The following is a 26239-nucleotide window of genomic DNA, read 5'->3' on the forward strand; positions in this document are numbered from 1 at the left end:
ATGCTCGCTATGTGGCAGACCAGACTTGACAGCAGTGAGTTTGGGGATCTGGGGCTTGGGATAGACTGGAGGTTAAACACTGGGCTGTTAACCAAAAGGTTGGTGGTTCGAACTCACCTGCTGCTCCACAGGAAAAAAGATGAGGCAGTCTTGGAAACTCTATGGAGCTGTTCTACTCTGTTTCACAGGTGGCGATGGGTCATAACACAGCAGTCAGGATACATGGAGACCTCAACAGATCGAATAGCTCAGGATCAGTCCACATAAAACCGGGAGCCACCTCCAGAGCATACGCTCACAATTGCTCAGATGCAATTTCAAACTGAAGCCGAAGAAAATGAAAACCACTGGGGGAGAGCCAAAGGACACGTGTGAGCACATCCCACTCAGATTTAAAGATCAACTCAGGGAAACAGTTGACACACTAAACACTAAAGACCAGACGAGTTGTGAGATGACCTAAATGAAGAAAACAATCAATAAAAAACAGACAAAGAAAGACCAAACTGGCTATCAGAAGAGATTCTGAAACCTGCTTTTGAGCATAGAGCAGATAAGGTGAACGTAAGAGATGATGAAGTAGCCGCTGGGGCGGCCTCTCGGGCCGGGTGTCCATCACCATTTGAGCCCGCACGCCTCCAGACCTCCGGCACCATGGGGAAGAGGGCCAATCGGGTGGCCTATATGAACCCAATAGCAATGGCCAGATCAAGAGGCCCAGTCCAATCATCAGGACCAACGATACAAGATTACCTGAATCGACCAAGGCCTACGTGGGAAGAAGTGAAAGAGCAGCTAGAAACGAAAAAGAAGGGCTCCAAGGATTGGCTGAATTTGAAGAAAACACGAATGAGAACTGGAAGAAGGAACTAGAAAAACACAGGGAGAAGCTATTGAGTGGAAATGAGAGCTCACCCCAAAAAGACAGAGAAAGAAAAGAAGAAATCGGGTAGGCAGTTCTTCAGAGTCTGAAGATGAGGATAAAAAACAAGGAAAAGGAGAAAGAAGAACCGTTCACATAAATCTTCGGAAAGCTCGTATCAGAAACTGATTCAGACAGTAAGGACAGCTTTAAAAAGAAAAAGAAGTCAAAGGAGGCAACTGAAAAAGAAAAGGATGTGAAAGGATTTGGCAAGAAAAGAAAACTGTGTCCTGAGAATAAGCCGTTATCCTCAGAATCTTTGTCAGAATCAGATTATATTGAGGAGGGACGAGCAAAAAAGAAGAAAATCATTGAAGAATGAGAAAAAGAAAAAACAAAGAAGAAAAAGAAATGATGAAGTAAAAGAACTGAACAGAAAATTTCACAGAGCAGCTCTCAAGGAGACAATGAGTTACCACAAAATGTACTTCCACGTCGAGTTAGATAAACAGAAGGGAAGCACGTTTCTCAGGCTGAAAGAACTGGAACAAAAGTTAAGCTTTGAGTTACAATATTGAAGGATCCCATGAACAAGAAGATGGAAAGAATGCAGAGTCACTGTACCCAACGCAATGGGTCAACATTCAAGCATTTCAGGAGGCAGCATATGACCAAGAACTGAAGGCACTGAAGGAAAAAGTCCAAGCTGCACTGAACGCATTGGTAAAAGAAGGCTCTGGGAATGAACGGACAACCAACTGAGATGGGTCAATGAACAGACGCCAACTAGAAGGGCTGATGCAGCTATGCATTTGGAAAGAGATTTGGAAAACAGTTACCTGGCCAACAGATTTGAAGAGACCCACCTCTGTGTACATTCTAATGCAAGTTGACCCAACAGAACACAAAAATGATTGAACATCATTCATATCGCATACAAGTAAAATTATCCTGAATATATTCAAAACTGGTTGTAATAGTTCCTAAACAGGGAACTGCCAGAACTTCAGCCCAGCTTCAGCGGGGTTCAGAAGAGGACATGGAACAAAGGACATGATTGCGGACCTCGGATGGAGCTTGGCTGAAATAGGAAAACAGCAAAAGAGATGTTTACTTGTTCCATTGTCTGTGAAAAGACAGTCGATTGTGTGGGTTACAGGAAATTATGGATAACAGTGCAAAGAATGAGAATTCCAGAACAGTTTTAATTATGTCCAATGCAGAACTTGCACATAGACCAAAAAGCCGTCATTTGAACAGAATAGAGAGGCTGCATGGTTTGAAATCAGGAGAAGCTGTTAGGGTTGTATCCATTCACCACACTTACTCAATCTGAATGCTGAACAAATAATCCAAGAAGCTGGACGATACGAGGAATAGGGATCAGAATTGACAGAAGACTCATTAACAACCTGCAACATGCAGATGCCACGACCTTGCTTGCCTAGAGACCTTGAAGCCCTTATTGATGAAGATAAAAGAGCACAGCCTTCAATAAGGATCGCAGCACCATATACAGGAAAAAATAAAGTCCTCACAACTAGACCAACGAATACCATCATGATAATCAGAGAAAAGATGGAAGTTGTCAGGATTTTATTTTACTTGGATCCCCAATCAATACCCATGGAAGCAGCAGTCAAGAAATCAAATATTGTACACAAATGCTGCAGAAGACCTCTTAAAGGTGTTTTAAAAAACCAAAAACACAAAGATATCACTTCAAGGACTAAGCTGTCCCTGACCCGTTGCCATGGTAATTTCAATCAGCACATATGCATGTGACGAATGAAGAACGAAGAACTGATGTGCTGAATGATGACTGTGTAACCCCACTGGATGGGAATGAATAACAGAATTGTAGGTGAACAGATGCATTGGATACAGCATATATATATATATACATATATATAAAGGGTTCTGGGGGTGGGAGTTATAGGGGAGCTGATCTCAAAGAATCTAAGAAGAAAATGTTTTGAAAATGATCATGGTAACCAGTGTACAATAATGCTTGATCTAACCGAATTATGGATTGTTATAATATCTGTAAGAGTTCCCAATAAAATGATTATAATTTTTTAAAAAAAGAATTGTTAGTGGGGGTGGGGGTAGGAGAGAGGAGTCAATACCAAGGACTCAATAGAAAATAAATGTCTAGAAAATAATGATGGCAACATACCGTATATACTCGAATATAAGCCGACCCGAGTATAAGCTGAGGTACCTAACTATTACCTGGGAAACCAGAAAAACTGATTGACTCGAGTATAAGCCTAGGGTGGAAAATGCAGAAGCTATTGGTGAGTTTTAATAATCAAAACAAATGAAAATAAAATTACTAAAAATTGAGACATCAGTGGGGTAATGTATTTAAATATTTATTTTAAATAAAAACATAAATAAAAGGACAAGTCATTTAACATTAGTAAACCAACACAGTAAGTGGAAAATAGGTTCAACAAAAACAATAAGGTGTCAACAATGATACCTTAAGATACTATTCCCTGAGCTCAATCAGCAACCAAGCTAAAATGTAAAGTGTTAAAATCCTTCAAAACTGGATTCCTCATCATCATCCGTCTCCCAATGCAGAGCTTCAGCTGGTGTGAGGTCATCATAGACGCTGTCCTCACTGAGATCGCTGTCATCACCATCACTGCTGTCATTTTCATACAAAGCGCAGTCTTCACTGCCATCCATAGCATTACTAATACTATATTTCTGGAAGGCACGTCGCACCATGTCTCCTGGAATGTCTTCCCATGCATCTTGAACCCACTTTGCTATTAACTCTATGTCAGGCGTCATGAGATTTCCTCCTTTTGTTAGTCGGGCTTGACCAGGTGACATCCATTCATGCCACATCCTTCGCACACGGTCTTTAAAAGGCTTATTCAAAGATACATGTCATAGGACGGCTCTGATTGGTTAGATGTGAGTAACCAAACATTCAAAGCCCTGCAGTGTCAGTGGGGCTTTGAATGAACAGCGGAGGAACGGAAATCACCGGCGAGATAACGGGCGCTCGTCCCGTTACCTCAGTGGGGTGAGGGGCAGCAAGATGTTACACCTCGCTGGGGTACCACTGGCCCATGTATAAGCAGAACCCCAGTTTTTCAGCACATTTTTTGTGCTGAAAAACTCGGCTTATACACGAGTATATACGGTATGTAAAAATGTGCTTGATGCAATTGATGTATGGATTATAAGAGTTATTGGAGCCCTCAATAAAGTTTTTTTTAAATAGTTGCTCTGAATTATGGTGTTGATAAAGAATAGCAAACACATCATGAACCACCAGACAAACAAATTATCTTGGAGCCTTCAGGCTAGTAAGGATGCTGCTCTAACCACAAAGTCAGCAGTTCAAATTCACCAGTAGTTCCACAGGAGAAAGTTGAGGCTTTCTGCTCCTATAAAGATGTATAGCCTCAGAAACCCACCAGGGCAGTTTGAATCTATTGTATAGGGTTGCTAAGAGGCCAACAGTTTTCAGCCCTTTCTTTCTGAAACCATCTGGCTCATCGTTCAAAACCATCCTCTCACCAGTTATTCAATTTGTATGCTGAGCAAATAATCAGAAGAGGCTGGATTCTCTGAAGACTGTGGCATCAGGACCGGAGGGAGGTTTCTTAACAACCTGTACGCAGATGACACATCCTTGCTTGCTGAAAGTGAGGAGGACTCGAAGCACTTAAGGAAGATCAAGGATTGTAGCCGTCAGTATGGATTACAACTTAATGTAAAGAGACCAAAATCCTCACCTCTGGGCCAGTAAGTAATATCAGGATAAATGGAGAAAAGGTTGAAGTTGTCGAAAATTTTGTCTTGCTTGAATCCATAATGCTCAGAGAAACAGCAGTCAAGAAATCAAAATATCTCTTGCATTAGGTAAATCTGCTGCACAAGACCTCTTTAAGGTGTTGAAAAGCCAGGAAGTGACTTTGAAGACCAAGCTGTGTCTGGCCCAAACCATGGTGTTTTCAATTGCCTCCTGTGCACATGAAAATTGGACATGGAATAAGGAAGACCTAGGAAGACCTGAGACTTTTGAATTCTGGTGCTGGAGAAGAATTCTGAAAAGACCACGGACTGTTCAAAGGGCAATGTGATCTGTGTTGGAAGAAAGAAGACCAGAGAGCTCCTTAGAGCAGCGGTTCTCCACCTTCCTGACGCCGCGACCCTTTCCTCCAGTTCCTCATGTGGTGGGACCCCCAACCATCAAAGTATTTTCGTTGCTACTTCATCACTGTTATCTTGCTACTGTGATGAATCGTCATGTAAACATCTGATCTGCAGGATGTATTTTCATTGTTAGAAATTGAACATAATGAAAGCGTAGTGATTCGTCACAAAAACAGCCTGTCACTATAATTGTGAAATATTGATTGCTAATGACAAATAATGAAATGTTGTCTGGAAGCATGGTGTAGCATGGGTAACAGTCTTCAGGCCGGGTACTCGTATGTGGGCCTATCTGCAGGGGGGCGGACCCGCCTGGAGACTGATAGAGGAGCGGTCTCGCGGTCCCTGAGACCATGGGAAATAAGTGTTTTCTGATGGTCTTAGGCGATCCCTGTGAAAGGGTCATTTGACCCCCAAAGGGGTCTTGACCCAGAGGTTGAGAACCATTGCCTTAGAGGCAAGGATGGTGAGACTTTGTCTTGCATACTGTGGACAGGTTGTCAGGAGAGACCAGTCCCTGGAGAAGGGCAGTGTGTTGGTAAAGTGGAGGGGCAGTGAAAAGGGGGGAGGCCCTCACTGGGGTGGATTGAGAGTGGCTGAACAAGAGGCTCAGGCTCAGGCATCATTGTGAGGATGGCGCAGGGCAGGCAGTGGGGCTATGATATTTCATTCTGTTCGCTCTCGGTTGGAACCAACTACGGCACCAAAGAACAATAAGCCAGAATGGACTTGATGGCAGTTAGTTTGGTTTATTTGAGTTGGAGTCACCTCTTTAAAAGCCCTGGTGGTGCGGTTAAGTAAGCATCAGACTGCTAACTAACTGCAAGGTTGGTGGTTCAAACCCACCAGCTGCTCCCTGTGAGAAAGATGAGACTATGTGCTCTTGTAAAGATGTACAAAGCTTTGGATGCCCTATGTAGAGTCCTTATGAGTTGGAATCAACTCAATGGCAGCGGGTTAGGTTTTTGGTTTGCTCGATCTTTGAAGCAGAACTTTTGTTCTATGTATTTAACACACAACTCCTTTTTCTCTACCCAACCAACAATATCTATTCTTCCCCCTCCAACCAATTGCCAACTGCCTTCAGTTGACTCTGACTCATGGCGAACCACGTGTGTGAGAGTAGAATTGTGCTCTGAGGGCTTACTGTCTCACTGTCTTAGATCTCTGTGTCCTCCTCTGCTCTGTGACTGCTGGACACTCCCTAGTAGAACAAGGAACACCCCTGCCTGCCCCCTCTGCCGACCAGTTGGCCCACCGCTGCCACGTTCCCCTGGCCTGGGGAATGAGACGTGGAAGATAAGATCAAGTGCACACGGGGCAAAGTTGGTGTCTTCCACTGTCTCGCGCTGCTGGCACCAAACACCCGACGTGGACAGCTGTGGCAAAATGAAATTTATTTTCTCCGAGTTCAGGAAATTGGAAGTAAAAATCCAGGAAGTGACTCTAGGGCAGGAAGTGACTCTAGGGCAGTGGTTTCTCAACCTTCCTCATGCCGAGACCCTTTCACACAGTTCCTCATGTGGTGGTAAAAAATAAAATTATTTTCATTGCTACTTCATCACTGTCATTTTGCTGCTGTTATGAATCAGGCCGACCCCTGTGAAAGGGTCATTTGACCCCCATAGGGGTTGCAACCCACAGGTTGAGAACCGCTGCTCTAGGGGAAGTCTTGCTCTCTAACCTCTCTGTGGAAAATCTTTGATTTCTGCATGTCCAGGCTCCTTGGAGAACTCAGGTGGCATCAGCCTTTCTCTTCCTGACCATGTCTGTCTAAGAAGTGATTAGATTGGAGGTGCCCCTACCCTGATACCCTGATACTGGCCTGATGAGCACAAACCTGGCCAAGCTTCTGAGGGACCAGGCTCACCCAGCATGGTGAACCTCAACAGCCCTCCTAAGCAGCTCCCACCCCTCTCTTGAGGCTCATTTCTGTGGAAGACCTTAATGGAGTCTTTCTCCATGATCTCATTCCCCCATCCCCACCCCCCATCCCCGTTCTGAGTCTGATCTCTCAGCAAAGAGAAAGCCATGGCACAGCTCAAGGTTATCTGCTACTGGCTTCACAAAAAGCAGCAGCTCTTTGTGGGTTAAAGGCTTACCAACATTTCTGAGCCTCCAGCCCTGATAGCACAGTGGGTTACGAGTTAGGCTGCTAACCACAAGGCCAGCAGTTCAAACCTACCAGCCGCTCCTTGGGAGAAAGATGAGGCTTTCTGCTCCCATCAATATTTACAGCTTTGGAAAGAGCAAGAGGCTCACTGTGAGTCAGAACTGACTCAGTGTCAGTGGGCTTGGGCGGCTGTTGTCAGGCCAGACTCCTGTATGCCCTGCATACAACAGAATGAAATGTAACCTGGTCCTGTAGTACCCTCCCTCCCGTGGCTGGGTTTCAGCCCGTAGTTGCAGCCACTGCATCAACCCGTTTCCTGGAGGGCCTGCCTTGGTGCTCACTGGCTCTCTATTTCAGGAGGACAAAACCCCCCAAAATGTATGTTGCTTCAAACACCCAGAAGCTTGTGCACAACGGCTCCCTAAGTTTTCTGTGCCTGTACTCTTTGTGTGCCAACAGACCTCTTTCACCACACCTCTGGGTGTGTTTGCACTGCCAAGCTTTAGGTGAGTGCACACTCTTTGTGCCACCCAGGGGCCTTCCCGTGAGGGGAGGAGAATAAAAAAAACAATAATAAATCAATAAATGGAAACTTTCAGAGAAGCCTACACCTCTGGGTAGAAGGCAAAGGTCAACTCAGGAATCCAAAGCCTGGTCGTTGCCTTTTGCAGTCAGGGGAGGGCTGGCTGAGACGCCCCGTCTGAAGCACTGAATGACAGCTTATTTGGGTGTTATAAACCAATTTGGGGGCAGGCCCACTCAAGTCCCTCATCCCATTAAGCCAGTTTCCTTAAGTTTGAATCCACAGAGCTTTATGAGTATTAAAGAAGACAGAGTATGCTGAGACACTCTAATTTAAAAATGAAAAAGTACCGAAGTTCATGTTTTCTTTGCTCTGGCACTAGCAAAGTATAGTCCAAAGCAGGAAAACATAAATTAAATAAATTGCATCAACAGCAACCAAACAAAGAAAAGTGCGTGTTCAATATAAACAAAGCCTACAGCCACTGAGTTGATTCCAATTCACAGCGACGATGTATAAGGTTTCTGAGACTATCAATCTGCTCCCCCAAAGCAGAAGTCTTTCTCTCAAGTGTCTGGTGGGTTTGAACTGTCGACCTTGTGGTTAGCAGGCCAACACGTACCCAAGAGTGCCACCAGGACTCTTTTATGGAACACAGGAACGTCAAAAACCAGAGGTCAAGGAAGAAAAATGATCAACTGCCTCCCCCTGGCAGAGCCCTCACAGTGACAAGAGAGCCACTCACTGCCATGGAGTCAATTCCAACTTGTAAGGCACTCCACAGGGCAGGGCACAACTGCCCCTTTGGGTTTCTGATACTGTAACTCTTTATGGGAGTAGAAAGCCCTGTCTTTCTCCCATTGAAGCAGCTGGTGGTTTCAAACTGGTGACCCCGCAGTTCTGACTACGCCAACAGGGCTTCAGTACAGAAAGGGGGTATTCTGAGGGATATCTCCAAGTCTAGGGAAAGGGAACAAACAAAGGCAAACAAAGCTCACTGCCGTTAGTCAATTCTGACTCATGGCTAATGGTTTCGAACTGCCGGCCTCAAAGTTAGCTGCCCAACTGGTGACTACTGTGGCCCCAGGGGTCCTCCCTCAAGCTGCCCTGACTCCCTTCTCTTCAGTGGAGGAGCTGGGAAAGGCTGATGGACAGACTGAGGGAATAATGGGTCGATTTCCTGTGAGAGCAGCACGGGCGGCGGAGGGACACACCAAATGGAGGAAGTAACCCAATTCCTGGTGGCACAGTAGGCTAGTTTGGGGCTCCAAGTCACAAGGTCAGCAGTTCAACACCACCAGCCACTCTGTGGGAGAAAGATGAGGCTTTCAACTTCCCTAAACATTTAGCCTCCCAAACCCCCAGGATAAGTTCTACTGGGTCCTATAGCTCACTACGAGTCAGAAGATTGAGATTTTTGCTTTTATTATTCAGTTCCAAGGAGTATTCCTCCCTGCAGCAGAAATGGAATACACACACTCCCAATGGGAGGGCTAAGCCATGATACAGGACCTTGAACAAAATTCCAGAAGCGAGGACAGAGCCATCTCCCCACCTAGCCCCACCCCCAACTTCCTTCAGGCTACAGAAAACAAGTCATAAATACCCAACACTATTGTACTGGGGGTGGGGGTGGGGTGGGGTGGGGTGGGGTTGGGGTTAAAAGAGACTGGGAAGAAAGCTCCTTTCTCTCTTTAGAGTCCACAGAACATGAGAAGCTTCAGAGCCCAGGAGCCGTGCCAAAGACAGAGATGCCAGCCGGTCCCGGGCAAAAGCGATTCCTCACAATGGCTTCACGCTGCACAACGGACGGACGGAGACACAGACGCAACCAAGAGCGCAAAATGAGGCCTGGCAACAAACCGAATTGAACGAGGATACGGCCTTACTGAAAAACCAAGACCAGAAGACCCCAAGAGGGTCACCGAAGAACAACCATTACACTCAACAGAGAACCACACAAACGCGGACACAGGCAGGCTGCCTCGGTTTCCTAGCACTCCTGTAACACGCCCCACCAGTGGGAGTCTAGACTGGGGCTCAGCGGGGGAAGATCCTTGTCTCAACTTCTGCAGCCTCAGGTTCCTCAAGTCCTGGGAGAGCTGCAGGGGCATCTGCCCCTCCCTCCCCCCCCACCCCTCCCCACCCCACCCCCTTCTGTGCTCCTCTCAGCAGCGGCCCAGAGGACTTGGGACAACTGCAGACAGCTCTGGCTTCCTTCACAGGCAAAGAAAACCCCCGTTCAAACAGGAACACAACCACAGATCCAGGAGCTGGGGTTCCAGTCCACAGTGGGGGAGAGATGAAAGACGCGCACGTGCACACACACACACACACACACACACACACACACACACTGGGATTCCAGTCCACAGTGGGGGAGAGATGAAGGACGCACGCACGCACGCACGCACATACACACACACACACAGGGATTCCAGTCCACAGTGGGGGAGAGATGGACACACGCACGCACGCACACACACACCACACACACACACACACACACACACACACACACTGGGATTCCAGTCCACAGTGGGGGAGAGATGAAGGACACACGCACGCACGCACGCGCACACACACACACACACAGGGATTCCAGTCCACAGTGGGGGAGAGATGAAGGACACACGCACGCACACGCACACACACACACATACACACACACTGGGATTCCAGTCCACAGTGGGGGAGAGATGAAGGACACACGCACGCATGCACGCACACACACACACACACCACACACACACACACACACACTGGGATTCCAGTCCACAGTGGGGGAGAGATGCAGGAGGACACATGCACACCACAAACACACACACACACTCACACACACACACTCACACACACACACCCTACACACACACACACACCACACACACACCACACACACTCACACACACACACCCTGCCATCAAGTCATCTCTGACTCATAGGAGCCCCACAGGACAGGGTGGAGCTGCCTGCGTGGGTCCTGAGGCTGCAAATCACTTCGGAAAGAGAAAGCTCTCTTTCTCCCCTCAGGGGGTTTAGAATTGGTGACATCCAGCGGCCCAACTGGTGACCGGCTACAAGACACCAAAGGTCAGGAATATCTCAGGGACTGTGGCTGGAAAAGGCCCGGCAAACAGTGAGAGACAAAGAGACCAACGTGAAGAACAGCTGGTGTTCCTGAAGCACAGACAATTTAGAAATGGAGTAAGAAAACCCTTCGGAGATAAATAATCCCAGGCTCTCCTGAGAGGAAGGATAGCCGAACTCTAAGATCGGGACAGTGCCTTGTCTAACACCCCCTCTTCCAGCCCCCCCACCCCGCCAGGTACAGCGTGCTCCCCACTGAGACATCAGTGAGGCCCCTGCGCTGACAGGGCTGTTTCAGGCACCCAGAAAAAAAATCTCCTCTTTGCTCCACATCAGCTTGTTATGGGAAGGGCTAAAACCTTTTTTGAGGAGGAGAAAATTCAGATTCATCATCCCCGTTCAGCCACATTCAGTCTCAAAAGGGAATGGAAAACGTCGGCATAATTCTGCGCGGAGGAAAGCGCCCTCTCACGGAGGGTTCGGGCCTGTTTTGATGGCGGCAACAAGCAGACATCCTCAAGCATGAAAGAAACCAGAAAATACAGCCCACTCCCTTCCTGGAGGGAGGGAAAGGAGAGAGAGAGAGAGAGAGAGAGAGAGAGAGAGAGAGAGAGAGAGAGAGGGAGGGAGGGAGGGAGGGAGGGAGGGAGGGAGGGAGGGAGGGAGGGAGAGAGAACAATAAAACACAGCTGGTTAATAGAGAAACAACAATAAAGTGCTCAGGCCCGTGGTCTGAGAGTTGTGTGTGGTGGAGGCGAGTCTGACCCAGGGACCCGTCTATACACAGAGCGGGGCTGCCTCGGGGCTTCCCAGGGCTAACCCCCTCCTCTCGCCCCACAGGAGCGGGCAGCCACGTCTTTCTCCTGAGGGGCGGGGCTGGTGGTTCGAATGCCTGGCCTGCTTGTTAGCAGCAGCTGCACTGTGCACCCAGCACTACTCAGGAGCATGCGAACAGACTCATATTTCATCGTAAAGAATCAAAAAGAAATGAGTGATTAAAGAGATGACAAATGGTCTATTATCTCCATCTGACTGGGGTGGGGTCCTTAAGGAAATAATCTCTCGTGTGACACACACGTTTATTTAAAGCCCAAGAGTTGCTTTCATTTTATATTGTGGCTTCTGTTTCTTCCGCCGCAGCCGAGGAAACCTTTGCTGTGGTTGTTGTGCGGTGCCATCGAGCCAGCGCCAACCCTTGGCGACCCTGTGCACACGGCCCGGTCCTGCAGCATCCGTCTCTGAGGGGCTTCCTCCTTTGACTCTGACCCTCCACTTTACCAAACACGATGCCCTTCTCCCGAGACTGGTGTCTCCCGACAGCTCGTCCGAAGTTCGTATGACAAAGTCTCTCCATCCTTGCCTCTAAAAGCACTCTGGCCGAACTGCTCCCAATACAGATCGCTTTGTGCTTTCAGCAGTCCGGGGTATTTTCAATTCTTCTCCAGCATCATCCAAATGCATGTATTCTTCTTTGGTCTTCTTGATTCAAGATCCAACCTTCACACCACGTATATGAGCAATCGCACACCTCGGTCCTCAAAGTAAGATCCTTTTCAACGACTGAAAGAAGTCTCGTGAAGCAGGGTTACCCAACACAGTGCATCCTGGATCACATGCCTGCTGCCCCTATGTGCACTGCTTGTGGATCCCAGCATGACAAAATCCTTGACAACGTCAGCCTTTGTGCCGGTTACCATGATGGGACTCATTGTCGAGGACTTGGGTCTTCTTCACATTGAGCTGTAATCTATAGTGAAGGCTGCTTCAACAGCTGGTTGAAACATTCCCATCGGTGTTCTGTCAATTCCTGAATTCTAGCATTGGGCTAATGCTTTCAGTGCAGCTTGAACTTTTTCCTTTGACACCACTGGTCCTTGATCATATACTACCTCCTGAAATGGTGCAATGTTGACTACCGTATACACTCGAATATAAGCCGACCCGAGTATAAGCCGAGGCACCTAATTATTAGCTGGGAAACCAGAAAAACTGATTGACTCGAGTATAAGCCTAGGGTGGAAGCTATTAGTGAGTTTCAATAATCAAAACAAATGAAAATAAAATTACTGAAAATTGAGACATCAGTGGGGTTATGTATTTAAATATTTATTTTAAATAAAAAACATAAATAAAAGGACAAGTCATTTAACATTCGTAAACCAGCACAGTAAGTAGAAAATAGGTTCAACAAAAACAATAAGAGCACTATTCACTGAGCTCTATCAGCAACCAAGCTAAAATGTAAAGAGTTAAAAATCCAAAACTGGATTCCTCATCATCATCCGTCTCCCAATGCAGAGCTTCAGCTGGTGTGAGGTCATCATAGACGCTATCCTCACTGAGATCGCCGTCATCACCATCACTGCTGTCATTTTCATACAAAGTGCAGTCCTCACTGCCATCCATAGCATTACTAATACTACATTTCTGGAAGGCACGTCGCACCATGTCTTCTGGAATGTCTTCTCATGCACCTCGAACCCACTTTGCTATTAACTCTATGTCAGGCTTCAGGAGATTTCCTCCTTTTGTTAGTCGGGCTTGACCAGATGACATCCATTCATGCCACATCCTTCACACAAGGTCTTTAAAAGGCTTATCCAAAGATACACATCATAGGACGGCTCTGATTGGTTAGATGTGCGTAAACAAACATTCAAAGCCCTGCAGTGTCAGCAGGGCTGTGAGTGAACAGCGGAGAAATGGCAATCACCCGTGAGATAACAGGTGCTTGTCCCGTTACCTGGAGGGGCGGGGGCAGCGAGATGTTCTACCTCGCTGGGTTACCACCGACCCGTGTATAAGCCGAACCCCATGGCTTATACACGAGTATATACGGCAGTTCTTTTTAGAACAGTGACTCTGTACAGCTTCTTTTGATGTTTCCTGCATCATTCAATATTTAGCCAATAGACTCTTCCAATATTGCAACTCAAGGACTGAATGTTTTTCTTGAGTTCTTTCATTTTAAGATATCCTGAGGGTGTTTTTCCCTTTTGGCTTTCCAATTTTAGGGTTTTGCACAGTTCATTATATTTGGATTTGTTTTCTCAAGCTGCCCTTTGGAATGTTCTTTCTTTAAAAAAATCATTTAAAAAATCATTTTAGTGGGCGCTCTTGCAGCTCTTAAAACATTCCACACATCAATTGTATCAAGTAGACTTGTACATACGTTGCCATCATCATTTCCAAAACATTTTCTACTTGAGCCCTTCTTCCATCTGCTTCAGCTGCTCCATGACTAAGAACAAGTTTGAGCCCCTTCGGACAGCCACGTTGATCGACTCTTTCTTTCGGGTCTTCTGAATGACCTTTCGCTTTTCTCAGGAGTGACATTCTTGATGTTCTAACGCAACTCACCAGCTCCACTATCACTAGGGTTCAATGTGTCAAATCTGTTCTCAAAACTCAGATGGGCGAGACTCACAATCATATTTGGGCTCTCTTGGACTTGTTTCAATTTTCTTCAGTTTCATCCTGAAGTTCCATCTGAGCAATTCAAGGTCTGTCCCACAGTCAGCCCCTGGCCTAGTTTTAACTGGTGTTACTGAGCTTCTCCGGCAGCTCGTCCCACAGAAGTAGTCCATTTGATTTCTGTGTGTTCCACCTGGAGAAGTCAATGTGGAAGGTCGGTCACCTTTTGCCTTGTTGAAAAAGGTATTTGCTATGAAGAAGCCGCTGGTCTTTCCAAGTTCCATCATGCTATTTCCAACTTCATTTCTGTCACCAGGTCCATATTTCCAACTCCTGTGTCTTCTCCTTTGTCTCCCACCCTTCCATTCCAGCCATCCATATTTATCAATGCATCTAGATCGCATGCTTGATCAATTTCTGACGGAACTGTTGGAATTCTTCAATTTCTTCATCACTAGCTTTTGAGGTTGGTGCATAAGTTTGTATGACAGTTGTATTGGTTCCATTTACTTGAAGGCAGATAGCTATAATCCTATCACAGACAGCATTGTACTGCAGGATTGCTTTTGCAATGTCCTTTTTAATAATGAACGTCGTGCTATTCTTCTAGATTGTGTTATCCCTGATATTGTCAATCATATGATTTTCCGATTCGGAATGACCAACATTGAGCCGCTTGAGCTCACTAATACCTAGGTTATCAGTCTTGTTGTATTTTACTTCATTTTTGTCCACTTACAATTTTTCTAGCTTCATACTTTGCACATTCCAAGTTCTGATCATTTATGGATTTGGGCAACTGTTTCTCCCTACCTTGAGTCGTCCCCATCAGCAAATGAACATCCCAAAGGCTCCACTCCCACGGGCCTCACGTCACCATGGCCAGCTCCACTCCAAGAAATTAGTTCCTCCTCTGTCACATTTCAAGTGCCCTCTGACCCTTGTACTGCTGTGTAGACTAATTAGCTTTTATATTCCTTCTTGCTGTGTATATATATAAAATCATAAGTGTCCTGATTTTATTTCTCTAGAAAACCCTGCCCAGCACAGTGAAGAAGCACTTTCTACGTATCAGCCAAACCCCTCAAAAGCAGTCATGGATACGCTCTGGCTCCAGACTGCTGACTCACAACAAAACAGAAAACGCTCACTGCCATCGAGGCAATTCCAACTCCTCGCCACCCTGTAAGGCCAGGGCTGAGTAAGGCCTGGTGTGTGTGATCACAACCACGTGGTCGCAGGCTCAGTACTCAAAGCTGCCCTCAGTCTTCTCTCCCCTCCCAGCAAACAAGCATGGTCCTCGAGGCCACTGTCCGCCACACACTCTGCTAGGTCCAAACCCCACCCAAGTAAAGTGCAAACACCACAGTGAGACAGACGCCGGGCCCAGGGCCAGCGCTCTGGCCTTGCCCGAGCCATTTAGGAACTCAACGGGCCCCTTTTCCTCCTGCCTCGCCTGCCTCCCCCCGACCCCCCCTGTAAGGCTGTCTTCTCTTCTTCCTGCACCTCAGCCTCAAACTTTGGCTCAGCCAAAGGCCACCCAGGGTGTTGGCTTTCCACAGACAGTGCAGGCAGCCAGGAGCAGGGGTGTGGGCACCTACAGGCGGCAGCCAGCTTCCTCTGCCCATGAAAGATACGTTACTGGGATTGGTGGGGTGGGAAGACTTAAAGAATTTTTTTTTGTTTCAGTGTCCCAGAAGCAGGGAACAAAATCCAAACCAGTGGCCTGCTGCCTGTCAATATTTACCGGGCGCCCATGCTGTGTGTTGGTGCCTGTGGGCAGGAGGTTATGGAGGGCAGAGGCTGGTGGTCAGGGCTTGCGGAGACAGCTCAGACACGCAGGCGGCGGGGAGGGCTGTTGAGCTCCATGCTGAGCACTGAGTGTGTGTCATGAGAGCCAGGCCCACAGGGCCGGAGGCAGCAGGGGAGGGCCAGTGCCCGTCTCCCAGCTCCAGTCTGGACTGGACTAGCAGAGGGCTTCCCAAACCCCAGCGTCAGGTAGTGAGCAGGAAAGCAGCCCAGGGCCCCCTTCCCACCAACGTCCAGATGGGTCAAGAGTCATTATCAATCATCCATCCGTCAACATTTCCCAGACACTTCTTGCCACATCCTGACCTGTTGTCCCCATCAGTTGGCTCTTGTTCGTCACAGTGTGTGGCTTCGGGAGCCTGCAATCTGCATTCACCACTTACATCACCCGCCTCAGCAAAACTCCCCGACTTGTTCATGCAGGCTAAAAGAAATGTTTAAAGAACTATGATCGAGCGGCTGGTCATGGGTTCTGCAGTCAGGCACACCTGGGTGCAAAGTGGGGTCCAACAACCTCTCAAGGGCACGCTGATGAGAGAGAAGAGAGTCGCTTCCCCCCACGCCCTCTCTGTCTACTGACTTCTCAACATCGACCCACCTGGACCAGAGCCCTCTCTCTGCTCACTGGGCAGCTCAACTCCATCGTCCTTGAAGTTTTAGACTAACCACTTAGCACTGCCCTCCCACTACTCCATGAGAGCTTAAATTCTGAGCAGGAGGTTTGCAGAAGGTTCTGAGTGCTCTTTTAAATCTCCACTTGGATTCAGCCTCCATCAAGTTCTTTCTGACCAGCACTGTGAAAAGGTCTGCCCCCAAGGGGCCTGTCTGCAGTGACCCCAGCCAGGGGCAGTCTTACCCTCTCATGAACTAGCGTACGTGGTCCCCTAATGGGAGGTGGGGTACTGGGGTGCTAGGGTTAGGAGCCATGCCCCAAGCACAAAGGTCAGAGGGCCCCGGAACAAGCCTGTCAACTTTGCTACCTGCCAATCCCAGTCTTTCTCACACTTCTGTTGTCTCACCTGTGATGAATTGCTGCCAATCATGATTCTGTGAATCATTCCATTTGTTTTCCATGCTTCATAAAAGCGCTTAATGGGCCCCATCTACAGTTATTGAATGAGTTAGCTATACCCACCAGACTGTTAAAACGCAGTCCAAGAGAATTCACTCGAACATTTATTGCCCATCGGCTATGAACCAGGAAGGAAGCCAGGGGTGGAGGAGGCAGAGGCTGCACCTAGCACCCAGCCTCACCAGGCAGGAACGCAAACAATTCAACAACCCACTCCCAAGAACTATGAGAAACGCATGTATCCATCGGGTTCAGTTAGGCATCAGAAGAAAGTTGGCGAGGAAGGAGGGGAAAAAGAGGAGCTGATTCCAAGGGCTCAGTTCGAAAGTAAATGTTTAGAAAATGACGATGGCAACATATGTACACATATGTATCCATTTTATGCAATTTTTAATCAATATGTATCAATTTTTGAAACAATTGATTTATGGAATGTTATAAGAGTTAAAAGAGCCCCCAATAAAATGATTTTTAAAAGAGGGGGGGGGAGAGAGAGAAAAAAGAAGAAAGGAATTTTGTACTGGCTGTTAGGTGGCTTCAGGAGCCCTGGTGGTGCGGAGGGTGAAGTGACAGGGGCCTGCTAAGCATGAGGTCGGTGAGTCAAGCCCACCAGCTGCTCTGCCAGAGAAAGATGAGCCGCCTGCTCCCTGAAACGGCTCCAGAAACCCTCAGCAGCAGCTCGCTGTGAGTCAGACCTGACTGGATACAGTGGGTAGGAATGTCCTTTAAAGAGTCAGGAAAAAAGTGTCAGGCTGAGCTCCCTAGAACTGTGACAGAACTGTCCTGCCAAGGAGCGGCTGCCCCATCACCAGCAGGAAACCAGGACACAGTCTCTGCCGGCTCACCGTGATGCTGCCCAGTACTGGCCCACGGAGCCTTTGGGGTGAGCTCAGCTGTCTCTCCTCCAGCCCTTCCTGCGAGGTCGTTACGCTTGCCAGGCTCAGCCCAGTCCAGCCCCAGGCAGATCCTGATGCTCACGGGAAACGGTACTGCAAGGATGTCGGGGAGGTTCGTTCTTGGTCTTCTGCCTGGTCGGATGGAGTCTTGTTTATCACGGGCCACCGTGCACGCGCTAGAGAGAGCGCACCGTGAGCAGACGCTGGGACAAGCGGCACAAACCACAGGATTACCTTGAGCATGAGGGCCGGGGGAGCTGAGCAATCCGTGGCCCATCAGTGGCTGCAAGGAGCCAGGGGGAACACAGGCAGACAATCTAATCCAGTCTAAGGGGTGCGTGGGGGAGAAGAGTCCTCCCCAATAAGGGAGGTGATGCCGACGGGGTGGGGGGACGTGAAGGAGAAAAGTTCCAGGATGGCAAGGATGCATTTGGGGAAACTCAGAGAAGATGGCACTTGGAAGAGCTCCGAGTTCAGGATGGGTAACACCTGGAAGGAGAGAAAAAGGAGCTGCGATGGTGGCCAGGGCCCGCTCAGGGTCAGCCCTGTAGGCTACATTAGTGCCTAGACTGGCCCTTCCAACCCAGGGACCAATCCATCCTCCAGCCTTCTGCCTCGAGTGTCCACCCAGCATCCAGCCCTCCCTCCGGAGAGCCACTGAGAGCCTGAGCTGTGAGCAGTTTGCAATCAGCCACCCAGTGGCTCCGCTGCAGGCAAAAGGCCTGGAGAGCTGTTTCTGGAAGGCTCGTGGCTGAGCAAGCCCCTCTGGAAGGCCGTCGGGCTCTGGAGCGCGCCGTCACATGACTCGGACGGGCTCGTCAGCATGGGACTTGGTTTGTATAGTTGGTGCGCAGGATGCATGCTCAGAGCCTCCAGCGGAAAGGCGGAGGCTGCAGCTTGGCCCTTATGGTCTCAGCGCCCATGAAGCAAACATTCTGATGGGAACAATGGCTAATGAAGTTTGAACAAAGCCCATTATTTCTAAATTGAGTGGCAACAGGAGGAGGTTTCTGTTAATGAATCTTAGCTCCTCCATTCTCCCTCTGTCCAAAGCTCCCAGGTGAAACATTCTCTTTCGGACCCAAGGTCACTGGTAGTCATTGTCTGATTATATTGGGGAAAAGCCTTCCCACATCCTTCCTCCCTGTGGGTCGCACCATGTGACGTGGGCTTCTCTCCTGAGACTGCTGGCTCCTGGAGACAAGCCTCCAGATGCCCCTGCCATGTGCCCTGGAAGGGCAAAGGCCCCCAACACTGGCCCAGGCTTACAACTGCCCACTCAGTCTCAGCCAGGAAACCAGAGAACTGATGTCCTGTGGATCACTTTGTAGCCCCCAATGGACCCCTCCTTTCTGGTTCCCAAATCACTTACACCCACTTTGACCCTTCTCCCCCAACCCATCCTACCCCTCTGTGAAACAGCGAGGGGACCACCTCTGACCTGACCTCCTTGGGCAACAAAAGGAAGCAGGAGACACCATCTCCACACGGGCCCAAGGCCCGCGGAGGTCACACATGTCTCTACTCTCCATTCTCCTGTACTTTACTCGGACACCAACTGACCGCTCCCCTGGGTTTGATCACTTGTTGCCATGGCCACACCGAACCCACGGACAAGACTCCCAGTGCCCCCGGGGCTTACTGGGGAAGTTAACAAGTACCACACGCCAAGAGCACCAAACCTGAAGGGTTCAGTCTTTCCTCAGCCAGTGGCCAAGTCTCTCTCTCTCTCTCTCTCTCTCTCTCTTCACCTCAGCCTCTCAGCCATGCCGCTGGTCCCTGGGCCAGAAAGCCTGCTTGCTGCTCTGCCTCTGTCTCCCTGCTCCTCTTTTTCTCCTGGTCTCTGTGTCTCCCCCTCTGGTCTCCGTGTGGCATGGCCTCTGCTCCAGCATGTGTTCTGCTAGCACAGTGGTTCTCAACCTTCCTCAGGCCTCAACCCTTTCACACACTTCCTCATGTGGTGCTGACCCCCCGCCATAAACTTATTTTCATTGCTACTTCATAGCTGTCATTTTGCTACTGTGATGAATCGTCATGTAAATATCTGATCTGCAGGATGTATTTTCATTGTTACAAATTGAACATAATTAAAGCATAGTGACTTATCACAAAAACAATATATTTGAAATATTTATTTCTAATGACAAATCAATGAAATTTTGTCTTGAAGCATGGTTTAGCATGGGTAACAGTCTTCACACCAGGTACTTGGATGTTGGCTTATCTGCATGTGGGCAGACCCAGCTGGAGACGGATAGAGGAGCGGTGTCTCGGTTCCTAAGACCATGGGAAATAAGTGTTTTCCGATGGTCTTAGGCAACCCTATGAAGATCTACTTCCTTGAAGGTCCAGGCATCCTCTCTTAATTTGAGATGGCTCTTTTCTCTCTTAAACACAGAAGCATGGCTTTGATGGAAGTGTGGTTTTTGTCTTTCACCAGCCCATACCCCCCAAGGAGACAAAGGGTGTTGATCCACACCCTCTAGTAAGGTGGAGATTCAGAGTGCATCCCACCTTAAGCCTGTCCATGAGCAGAGCAGAGAATGCCCTCCACAATGGGCCACAGAGGCTAGCTGACAGTACAACACAAAAGGATTATGGCTGGAAGGGTCATATTAATTGACCACATTTCAGGGCCCCCCCCTGTCCCCCCCACCCCTCAGGTGTTCTAGCCTTGAGAAATGAACTCACTCCCCACCAATTACACCTTCAACAATTACAATTTTTACAATCACCTTTAGTCCTGTTAGCAATCACACCTGGACCACAGAATTCCATCAACATCTTCCTCAGACCATCCGGAAAAGAGAAGACTATTCGGTGGGGATCCTCCCACGTTACACTTACATTGAGACTGAACACGCCCATGAAGCTTTGTAGCCAGCCACTTCAAGCCATTAGATTCACGGTTATAGATCTGATTTCCAAATTTCCCGTTCCTATCAACCTAATACTCTGAGAAGACAAGCGTGTTTTGTTTTGTTTTAATCTGAACAATCTTCACCTAGAAGCGGAAGCCAGTAAGAAAGGCTCTCTCCCTACAGCAGTGTCCTGAATTCTATCCTCCTGAATTGTTGAGAAATCAATTTCTGTTCTTTACCACCGATGGCTTGTGGGTCTCAGTTTGGGCTGCGCTCATCAAGACACGAGGTGGGATAACCAAACTGAATTCCTCTGCCTGGTAACCCAAGGTCTTTCCAGCTAGCTCCTCCCTGCCTCTTCCCCCCCATTCCCTGGTCTGGAATGAAGTGGAGACAAGTCTTCTAATGGACCGTGCGAACATCTACCTCCACAACCCAGAGACCAGAAGAACTAGATGGTGCCCGGCTACCCCTGCTGAGAGGCAGGAAAGAAAGGGTGGGTCCTTACAGCCATACAGATGGAGATTGGCCCGCTGGTGCCCGGAATCCAGCTTCTAGCCTCGAGGGCTGTGAGGCCATCACAGTTGTTTTAGGAGCTACCCGAGGGGACTGATAGACATTCCTGGTGGGGCACAGTCTCACTGTCTTCTAGCTCCCACCATTCTTCTTTTTCCCCTTTCTTCGAACAAACAAAGTAATTTCTACGCTGCTTAGGAGGCTACACGTCCAAGTTCAGGCAGGGTTTTAGCTCCAGAGGAAAGCTGGCCTCTCTGTTGGCTCTGGGCAAAGGCCCTTGGTCTCCCTGACATCTGTGGGCCAGGCATGCCTGGGAGATCTCCTGCTGTCCTGACGTCTATCTTCCCCTGGTTCTAGCAGGCTCACAGCACAGGACGCCTGTCCAAAGGGCATGCCCCAAGCCCGGTTCTTTCCTCCTGGTGGTCCCCTGACCACCGCTCTTGATTTCAATATTATGTCTGCTTGGATACTTGTTATCGTGGGTTGGGTGATTGCCAAGCAGAGCAGTGCTTTTCATGAAAAACTTCACCCACAGTGCGCTCACTCAATCGACCCTTGTGCGAGCCGAGCAATCCTGTGGGTTGCTTACTCGAAGGTGGGTGAACCTCACTAGTGTTCTTGTCCCCCTTGGAGACTTGCCTATTGCTTGACTACAATTTAAGCCGCGTCTGAGTTCAGCTCCAGACCTCGAGGGACTCAGAGTGACAGAGCCTTGCTTGGTGGGGTGAGGGTGGGGTTCTCACCAGAAGCTATCTGATCAGGAAGCCTGGTCTCTTTTTTGAGTTTGAATGTGTTCCGACTTAGTCTCCCACGCTGTTCAGACTCTTCGATGTGAGTCTGTTCAGAGATGTTGGCAGGGGTAGCCAGACACCATCTAGTTCTCCCGGTCCCTGGGTTGTGGAGATGGACGTCCCCATGGTCCATTAGATGACTTGTCTCCACGTAGCTTCAGTTTGCTCCACTCATCTTTCCCCCAGAGAGGGCGAGACCAGCAGTTGCCCCTTAGATGGCTGCTCGTGACTTTTAAGACCCCAGTGGCTAGTCCCCAAAGTCAAATGAAGAATACAGTCTTCATGGCTTACATTAAGCCAGTTGACCTCAGTGTCCTCAAAACGATGCTCCTGATACCCCTGGCCCCACACTTGTCCCTTCAAAGGGTTAGGTTATATGTAAGGAGTTTCCATAACTTTGTCCCAGTCTTCGCCGCCACACTCATGGATACCTTTGTAGCACAGGTGAAAACCCGAGTACCATTTGCTCTGCCAAACCGACAGATACTGTCGGTCTGCCCCCACGCTGCCTTGCCCGTAAATGCTAGCTCTTTTGTTTATTTAAATGAACTTGTCCGGTTTGTTTCGAAATAACCCTGGGAGGTCAGTAGAACCTTCATAATTACCTGTTGCATGAAGAGGTAAGTCAGGGCTCCGAATAAGCCCATTCGGGGCCCTGTTGAAAATGTACACAGCTGGATCACCCGGGGATCTTAAGAATCACTTACAGATTCCAACTAGCTTCTCAAAGCGCAGACGCAAGGGGGCGAGAAGCTGTCAAGATCACACAGGCAGATGGATGCCAGAGCAAAGTCGACCAAGTTTCTGGCTCATATCACAGTCAGAGGTAGAGCAGGGCCAGCAAAACGGCGAACACAGGGAACGTTCCCACCCCCACTGATAGGACAGTGAAGGTCGTGGGAATGGTGGCACTCTCCAGACACTATCACACAAAAGAGGGGATGGCTCAACAACCTAGCAACCTATTCTTGTACTTCAACGTGCTCTCCTACAACTGTGCCTCCTACCAACGGTTCTGCCTGTTAAAGAGGGATCAACATTCTAACGACTTAAAAGCTTAGTCTTTCAGGACAATACAAACCCTAAGGGTACGACTGGACTGCCACAAGCAGTTTCTGACCTTACCTTACATTTATGACACGCTCCAATTTGGGTGACTTTCAATCCCGAACAGAGTGAAGGAAAGAGAGGAAGGTAGTTCGAAAGAGATGCACACCAGAAATCTCAGGGCAATATTACGAGTCACGTCAACAAACATCTAGTGACAACCCAAAGCCCATGAGCAAGAGTGTAGGTGGCTTAGTGGTTACTTATGTGTTGGGCTGCTAACATTAGGGTCAGTAGTTTTAAACCACAGCCACTCGAGGGAGGATGATGAGGCTTTCTACTCCTGTAATCTCAGAATTACCATCTTGGAAACCCACAGGGGACAGTTCTACCCTGTCCTGTGGGGTCACTAAGAGTCAGCAACAACTCGTTGGAAGTGAGTTTGGCTTTTTGGTACAGAACAGTATAAACCGGAAAAACAACAACCACCAAACTCATTCCATTGAGTTGATTCTGACTCATAGCAATCCTGTAAGACAAATTAGAACTGCTCCGGTCTTCACAGGAGTAGAAAGTCTTGTCTTTTTCCCTCAGAGTGACTGGTGTGGTTTTGAACAGATGACATTATAATTAGCAGCCCCAGGGTTCCTACAGAATAGTATAGGACCAAGTAAATACACTCTAACAACATCAGTACTGGGCAGTAAGTTCATTTGGAATTCTTTTTTTTTAACACAATTGACTTTCGAATGGACTCCTTCTATCAGACCCATTGGGGTACAATTCAGTGACTTGGTTTGGCTCTTTTACCCATAAACTTTGTAGCATGGAGGCATGTTACTATAAGGTGGGAAGGGCTCTAGTTTGGGGCTTGGTCAGTTTTGCCATTCCAAAGCAGGAAGGTGCATGCCACCATCCTCAAAAAGAAGCGAGTAGAGTATATGTGAGATCCCTGCTGCAGGCGGGAGAGGCCACAGCACCAAGACCAGAAAACGGAACAGACTGGAGACTCAAAGACCATGAAGAGAGCAGTGGGCTCCTGGCCCACAGAACCAGCATGGCTGAGTGCCTTCAGGCGGGAGGCTGGCTTGCAGTGCTAAAGGAGCCAGGTAACAGATGGCTGAGCAGGGCTGAGAGGCCACAAATCAGAGAGAGATGTGTCTGCTGGCATAACTGAGAAAAGGTGCTGCTGTGAACAAAAGAACTGTATCCTTAACGTTTTCTGATCCTGACTTGTTAACTTCCCTTAAAAACCCCATAATTGTGAGTATCGCTGGGAGTTCCATGTGGTCTTTGCAGCAGGTTAGTGAACCCAGTAGAGAAGAGATTGCCCTGGGAGGGGTGGTTGGTGGCAGAATAGGGAAAGATGGCCGGAGAACAGAGGCATGGCTGACCTCTCTCTGCCTTGTAGCAAACAACCGTAAGCTGGTGTGGAGCTAAAGTCTCCTTCCACCTGTGTAGCCCACAGAGAGGTCAGATGTGAGTGCCATGCCATTTCTGCACCTAGCCTAAGAAGAACGAAAAGGATTTCCTGAATCCGAAGACATTAAGCTCCCTGACGCTAAGAGCCCATCCATGCTGTCTGAGTCCGCTACTCTCTTTGTTGTCATCAGAGAGCGACCTTGATTTTACAGGCACTGGGGACTCCATGGAAGTGTTTAAGTATAACGTAGACACAACTGTCCAAATCTTAAGTGCACAGAGCTCACTAAAGGCGTTGTTTGTATCAAGTACCAAATGGTTCGCAGTGCCTTTGCCTCACACTGTCCTGCAGCTTTTCAGCCCAAGCAGCCACCAATCCCCTGCCATCGAGTCAATTCTGACTCATTGGGTCCCAAAAGAGGGGCTGGAGGCTGTAAATCTTTACAAGAGAAAGACAGCCTCGTCTTTCCCCTGAAGTGTTGTTGGTGGGTTTGAACTGCTGACTTTGCGGTTAGCAGCCCCAAATTCACCTGACAGCGCCACAAACACAAGCAGAATTAAATCTAAATTATTGACCCTGCCACATATCTCACAGTGTTATCTGACCCCTGCCACCCTGACCTCCTCTGTCCCTTTCACACACACGAAGCTCCTTCCACTTCAGGGCTTTTGCGCATGCCATTGTTACCTTGCCTCGAATGCCCTTCCCCCAGGTCCTCCACATCACCTCTCCGTTCAAATGTCACCTCCTCAAAGTGGAAGGACAGCTGGTAGAAAGAACCCACCCCAGTTACCCAGTGCCCAAAACATCCCTTTTTACTTTCTTCAAAGGGTTTATCGCTCACAGAGTCCTTTTATTTTTCATGAATAATATGTATTGTCTGTCTCCTCATAGAAGAATGAGAAACTCAAGAAGGCAGAGGCTCAGGGCCTGTCTTCTTCGTCGTTAGACTCCCGGAGCCTACATGACCAAGCACCTGACACCAAGTCAGTTTTCAGCAAACATCTGTCCAGGGGATGGCTTCATTGCTCACTGCCTGGTTACAGTGTCACACACTTCAAAACTGGACTGTCCTCTGCTCTCTACTCCAGATGAACTATCAGTGACCTAGGAGACAGAGGCTCTTCTCATACCTTTGTATGTCTCCCAACTTCCCATCCCACCCCTGACCCCATCAATGCGGGCACCTGGCCCGCGAGTCACCTCAGTACAGGGGAAGAGCCTGCGAGCCAGAGAAGTTGGCCTAAGGTCCAGACAGAAAGCATAGTTGAGGCTGGGTGGGGTGGGATATCCAAAAGCAAAGTGGGGAGAAAGAGGCAGGTCCAGCAGGCAGCCTCTTGCCCGCATCTCTGAAAACGATGCCACGGGCAGCCTTTCTGGAAGCCCTGCTAGGAAATGTGTCCATTCTTCCCTGAGACAGGAGAAGGGAAAAGTAAGCCCACAAGTTACAGGCTGTTTCCAGAACTTCTCAGCTGTTCACGGAAACTCTGAGTTTCAATTCCATTGCGTGCAACCTCTCCCAATGTGCCAAACTCCCCAAGGGTGCTCAGGAGTGGGTGCCAAGAAGTGGGAGTGGTGTGAGAGTAGCCAAGGCCACTGCCACCATCTGGCCAGCAGAGCTGTGCACACACCATGGTTTA

At 48.5% G+C, this 26239-nt stretch overlaps 1 protein-coding gene and 1 pseudogene across 2 annotated transcripts in view; one reads left to right on the forward strand and one right to left on the reverse strand.

Annotated features, from left to right (window-relative positions):
- Positions 1-26239, reverse strand: part of SLC39A14 (solute carrier family 39 member 14) — a 67001-nt gene that overhangs the window by 21054 nt on the left and 19708 nt on the right. The gene's annotated exons all lie outside the window — the stretch shown is intronic.
- Positions 655-1277, forward strand: LOC142454399 (protein FAM133B pseudogene; annotated as a pseudogene).

Source organism: Tenrec ecaudatus, chromosome 8 (assembly GCF_050624435.1).
Source record: "Tenrec ecaudatus isolate mTenEca1 chromosome 8, mTenEca1.hap1, whole genome shotgun sequence".
Classification (NCBI taxonomy): domain Eukaryota; kingdom Metazoa; phylum Chordata; class Mammalia; order Afrosoricida; family Tenrecidae; genus Tenrec; species Tenrec ecaudatus.